Raw genomic sequence first — 7,572 nt, 5'->3', positions numbered from 1 at the left:
AATAGTTTTACAAAATTGGTTGTTGTGCAGTTATAAAGCAGTGAAAAAATATGTAAAATATATTTTGCCTTGGTCGACATGTCAGCGTCAAACAAATTGCATTGGTTGTGAGTCATAGATTCTTCTCGTGCATATGAATGATATAGTGAGAAATGTATTACATGAGAAAATGGATGTCTTGAAATGTGTAACCTCATCCTTCAAAATCAATCAAGACCTTTCAACCTCATCATTTTCTTTGCTTGGCATTATGTTTCAAATGAAGCTTTTTTTTCTGAAGTATTTTTTAACTGTAGTCATGGATTTTAAAATTAAGGTAAGATTTAATTGTACTTGTACTGTTTTAAGTGCATAGTAAGTATATATATCCTTATGTTATCCTCGATACTGCAGTATACAGCATTTACTGTAGGGATTTCTAAGTTGTAAATCAAAATTCCAACTCGAGTATATCTTGAAGGTTTTAGAACCTTAATTTTTTATTGTTCATTACAGGTAACAAAAAAGGCCCAATTGTTTAATTGTGCAGTTCTCAGGTCAAGTAACAGTGAAAAAAGGTTTTCTTTTTCTTTTTTTCCTATACTTTTTTCTTGTATGTATCACAGAGATCAACCATAATGAAGCGGTACATTTATAATCACTAAATTGATCTCGAGATCAATTTGAGTGTGTTTATTCACCTGATCGTGCTGCTAGTCAGAAAAGCATTATACTTCTAACTACTTGATTTTTTATTTGTTGATTATTATGATTTAATTATTTGTATTTGGTTATTTTGGGTAAACATCAATATTTTACTTTTATGCTGAACTAGCAAGGAATTTGTTTCTTCCTGCAATCAGAGAATCCAACAAGTATCTTGTTGAATTTTTCCCTGTGGACAGGCATTTTTCCAAACAATATTAATTTTAAGAAAAGGTGAAAATATTTGTTTATTGTTTATTTAGCTTGGCAATGAGTGTGGTGTGTACAAAAAATACTTATCACATTTGATCATTATCAGTCCAGTTCTTGACTTGCCCACTTGTAAGATATTGTAAGTATGAAAGAATGAAAATGTATTTATTTAGTATTTCTTGTTCTTATCTCTATTATAATTCCAGAAATGTATGTGTATCTGTACATGTCCTTTGGAGAGGGGTTCAAGTAATGAGGGTACTTAGGAACACGGAGCAAGTATGGGTGGTAGATGGGTATGGGTCTGTCACGTTCACTAATAGAGGTCAGGTTACAAACTGACCTCATCCCAGGCGATGTTAGAATTTGAGTGCCCAATAATGCCATCTGGCAACTTCTTTTCTCCTTAGAAAAATGATGGAATCGTGCAGGTTACTCGAAAATCTTTTGTAATGCTATGTGACCTGTCTATAAGGAGTTCAGCAACTCGTATTTTTAAAAAATTTATAACTATTAACTTTTGTAAATTAAATCGTACTTATAAAAATATATTGTTCAAGGAGGTTTTGAGAGTACTTTATCAGATTTATCTTGCTACTAACAATTAAAGACATTGCAAAGCTTAATGTTATTCATTTTATTATTCAGTTATTTAGATTTTCTCTTTAAGATGATATCAAATTCTGAAATATTGTAATCCATCAATGAAAATATGACTGCTTTTGATTTCAAGTGTGTGAGAAAAAATCATTTCATTTTTGCAAATGGGCTTATGCATAAGAGAATATGAATTACATCCTAGCACTTCCTTCCAGTAATCCGATGTTATGATATACGGGAAGTGCATTTATTTTCCAAGCTTTGTTAACCCATTCACGCCAGGGCCATTCCGGCTTTGCACGGTCGCTATACCGAGGTTTTCGAATGCATCATCCGAACGCTTCGAGATTCTCGGGCGCACGGGCCGCGAGCCTGGGCTGCCCGCTCGCTCACCCCGAGCGCCGGCCTTGGCCAGATATCTCGTCGGCGGCGTCTGACGCGAAAACCACGAAACGTGTCAGCACGTCATCCGGCGTGAGTGGGTTAAGAAAATACAGTTATATTTTAAGATTTTACTTTACATGCTGATTGTGAACCTGTGTTATTTGTTTTGTACGTTTCATCTACAGCTTCTATAAAAGAGATGGATGAAAATTAATGATACCAGAGTAGAAGTTCATATGGAAATAGAATTATGCATTCTCATTTATATCTTTTCTATATTTCATAATCAACTCTAGGTGTATATTTCCTGTTCCACATAGGGGAAAAAAGTGAAGAGAACAGTGAATTGTATTCAGTACTTTTATGAAAGTAATTACACAGACATGCATGTTCACACAGGCACATGCACTCGTACACATGCACATATATATATGCGTGTGTTGCAAAGATATTTTGAGATAAATATAAGTTGTTTCTGATTAAGTTTCCATCCTCCATTTTCATATTATATATCTAAAACTCGGTCCTCCCCTTGCTTTGAGGAATGACAACTTTTCCATTGATTTGATATCTTGTAAACTTCTCAGTTTTATATGGTAACTTTTCAGATGCATTTCCTCATTGTTTATTTTCAAAGCCTTAAAGACATACCTGAGATCTAGCATCAGAAATTATGTATTTTAACTGGTAATTCCATAATGAGATTTAAAGATCAGATTTCTTCAGTACTTACTTATTCCATTGGTTAACAGTACCTGATATGCATAACTAATCATGATGGATGAAGAAGTTAATGGGAAAAAAGTAAAAAGAGCAAAGCCATCCTGTATCTTTATAGTATACCTGCGTGTGTTGCGGAGAGGTTGACCTATGTTTATTAAAACTGGATGTATAGGATGAATATACAGCAAAGTTTTATGTAGGAGATATCCAGATTTGTTTTGCCATTTACCATTTATAAAAGCAGTGCTTGAAAGGCTGAGTTTTTGATAGAATATTACCTTTTTTGTTCAGGTGCTTGTGCAAGTATTACTCTTGAGTTTTGTGGTTAGATAATTCCTAATTGTTGTTAACATCTTTGTATGTTTGTTATTTTTTGTTAGAATGATACATCCAGTTTTGATGTCTATTATCCAGTAAAAGGTGCTCAGTTTTGTATTCTATTGTTTTAGTTATTACTTGATAAGTTTTGAATTATATGTTAGATCTGATTTAGATCTGTGTTGTTTAAGGAATTACACAGTATTTTATTTTGTAAGTATTTCCTAATGCTGAAATTTTTCATCAAATATTAGACTAATTACATCTTTAAAGTTTATATATTAGATTAATGAATATTTGAATGTTCATTTTACAAATTTCATTAGTTTTACAATTATTGGTTAGTTAAATAGTAAGGTCCACTTTAAATTCATGAACAGCAGACAATGCTGTGTATATATGACTTGCCATTAGATTTGTAATCCTGTTGCAATTGGTGATTGGTAGACATTAGTTAGAAAATATCACACTAAACAGTAATTTACAAATAAAAGAATATTTTTAGATTTTCCAGAATTTTGTCGGTGGTAATGCATACATATCATGAGTAATGATTTATTTATTTCATAGAATTTATGCATGTATAATTTTAAATTTTTTTTGTTTGTTTTTTTTTTATTTGGGGGGGGGGGGTGTGTGGGTTTGTTGTTTTTTTTTGTGGTGTGTGTTGGGGTGTGGGGTTGGGGGATTATGCTACTTCAGTATGATATATATATATATATTGTGGTGACAGCTGTATTATATATGTATTGCTTAATGTGACCTATATTTTGGTTTCCTACTGGGTTACTAATTGTTGGAAATGTATATCTATTTTTATGAGCTATAGTAATTGTGTACTTACAGTTGAAATTGTATATTTTTATTATATATGTAAGAACACCGCCTTTACACATTGTTTAGAGTAACTATTTTTTTAAGGATTTGCATCTAGATTTTTCAAAATCACATGATAATGAGCAGATGGTAGCAATGAGATTATTTTGAGATTTTAGGAGTTACTGAAGACAATTTGCTCATGTACTAACATTTTCAGTTTATGATAATCTCTTGTGTCTCTAAAGCCAAAGAAATAAACATATCCAACCAAGTAAATAGCTTTTGTAAATCACCAAAATAATTAGATTATCAAAAATGTGTACTGTGTAGTGTTTGTATATATATACTATATATATATACTATATATTTTATATAAATATATATATATATATATATATATATAATATATATTATATATATATATATATATATATACATATATATATATATATAAATATATATAATTAAATATATAAATATATATATATATATATATATAATATATATATATATATATATATAAATATATATATATATAGATATATATATATACAGTCCATATAAGTATATCATACATGATGTATATATATAAACACATATAAATGAATATATAACATATGAATATATATATACATATATGTATATATATTATGCAATAACAATATATAATATATAATATGATTATATATATTTGAACATATATATATATATATATATTATATAATATAGTTATTCAGATATACGCTATATATATAATATATTCATATATAGCCATACGTACGCATACAATATATATATAGACTATATTACGCTATATATATAATATATAGACATAATCACATATGTTATGATATAAATATATATATCCAATCCATATGTATATATGTACATATATTCCATATATATTTTTTTATATAAAGGTACATATATGTAATATAATATACGCATATGTATATATCAGCTTATATATGTAATACGCATATGTAATATATAATGTATATATATATATACAATATATATATATATATATATATATATATATATATATATATATATAAAATATACATATATATATAAATATATATATATATATATATATTATATAATGATATAAAATAATATACACATAATATATATGTATAATATAAATATATAAATACATATATAATATGTAATTAGATATATATGTATAATAATATATATATATATATGTATATAAAATAACATATATATATAATACATATATATATATAAATACTCTACAATAATATATATATATATATATATATATATATATATATATAAATATATAATATACATATAATAAAATATAAATATATAACATATATAATTTATATATATATATATATTATATATATATCTATATATATATATAAGTATATATATATATATATATACATAACATATATACTAATATATCAAATATATATATATAATAGATATATACTCTATATATATATATATATATATGTACATACTATAGATATATATAAACCCAACATTATACATATATATAGATAGGTTTTATATAAATATATAGATCTAAAGATATATACTAACAGATATAATAATATACTTTTATATAAGTACATAATTTATATACACATATATATATATAGATATATATATAGATAATATATATATATATATATCTATATATATAAGTAGTTTTATATATTTATATATGTATATATATATAATTATATATAATATAACAGATATAATAGGGTACATATAATATACATATATAGTACTATATATGTATAACTACATATGTATATAAAATTAAAATATAGATTGTAGATATATTTCAACATATATATACATATATATACTATACATATATAAATATAATATATATAATATATAATTATATATATATTTATATATATATAACTATATATATATACTTATAAATATCTATATAAATATATATAATGTATATAATATTTTATATATATAATGTATATATATATTTCACTAAATATATATATTAATCAATATATATATATAATGTATATTAAATATATCAATATGAACTATAACATGTATAGATATAAAATATATATATAATACATAAGTATATAATAAATATATAATGTTATTAACTATCTCAATATACAATAATGTATATATATCATCCATAAACTATACATTATTGGATAGTATAATATACATTTATATACAAATGTATATATACATAATATCCATATATGAATACAGTACATATATCATTACATATATAAATATATATATGTAAACTGTGTATAATAAATCATATGTGTATATGATGTATGTATGTTATATATATTGTAGGTTATATCGTATATATAATATGTACTGGTTATATTGTACTATCATATTATATGTATATGTTTAAAAAATTTTTAAGTATTATATATATACAATCCCATACATACCTCTGTATATACTGTTGTTTATGTATATTTTTATAATATAAATTTTGTGTCAAATATTTTTATATACTTTATATTTATAAAATGTTATTTTTATTTTTTACATATTCTTATATTAACAGTTATGGTAGTGTTTATGTATCAAATATTCATATAATTTCTATATATATACATAATGTGTGTATATATAATCTTTATATATAAATATACCTATATATGTCTATATATAAGAATATAATTTTATCATTAATATATATAATTATATATGTACATCAATATAGATATATATATATAATATAGATATATATATATATATATATAAATAGTTATATATTATAACTATATATTATATATGTACTATATATATATATATATATATATATATATATTTATATATATATATATAAAAATATATGTATATAGATATCCAAATATATTATATAATAATGTATTATAGCAATAATCATATCTAATATATGTAATATATTATATCAATTATCTTTATTGTATTTTAAATATTCATATAAAGAAAAAACTGTCTACTATATATCAATTGTATATTATTTGTATTTTAATATTCACATAACTATAACTATATTCATATATATAATAGACTATATTATAATATATATACTTTTCAATATATATCAAAACAATAATATCTATATCAAAATATATATATATGAGAATAGATATATAAAAATATATATATATAATATATAATATCTATTACACTTAACATACCAACTTATATACTAGATCAATAGATATAATTATATATATATATATATATATACACTTATACATAATTCCATATAATATGATATATATATAACAAAACGTGGATACAATAAACATATATAATGCTTGTAGGTATATATAGATATAAATATATATATTATCCTAATATATATATATATATATAGCTATATATATATATGAATATATATATATATATGTTTTAATTGTATATGTAATATTAATGTTATATCTAAATAATATATATATATATAATATATATATAGAAATATATATTTATATAATATATACCTATATATAGCTATTAATATATATATATATATATGATATATTATAATATAATTTATTTATATCATTTATGTGTATAAGTTTATATAAAAGAACTAATGTACATATATGTATGATATATATATTATACATACAAATATGTATATATATATATTATAATATATATATATAATATATTTATAATATTTATATATATATATATAATGTATGTATGTATATATATAAAGGTTATATATATATGTAGTATATATATATAACATACAAATAGTATGTATAATATATAATAAACTCTTAATATATAAGTTATATATAACTAATAAATCTCAATATATACGTAGTCTGTCCA

At 22.5% G+C, this 7,572-nt stretch overlaps 1 protein-coding gene across 1 annotated transcript in view; it reads left to right on the top strand.

Annotated features, from left to right (window-relative positions):
• LOC122263310 (rho guanine nucleotide exchange factor 39) overlaps positions 1-1,110 on the top strand; it is a 22,533-nt gene extending 21,423 nt beyond the window's left edge. The window contains exon 9 of the mRNA XM_043031692.2: positions 1-1,110. This exon is cut by the window's left edge and continues 783 nt beyond it. The gene's annotated coding sequence lies outside the window, so the exon portion shown is untranslated.
• The last annotated feature ends 6,462 nt before the right edge of the window (positions 1,111-7,572 follow it).

Source organism: Penaeus japonicus, unplaced genomic scaffold, assembly GCF_977035675.1.
Source record: "Penaeus japonicus unplaced genomic scaffold, GWHDUDI00000001_assembly GWHDUDI00000001, whole genome shotgun sequence".
NCBI lineage: Eukaryota > Metazoa > Arthropoda > Malacostraca > Decapoda > Penaeidae > Penaeus > Penaeus japonicus.
Note: the sequence above shows the minus strand (reverse complement) of the source record. Positions and strands in the feature narration are given on the sequence as shown.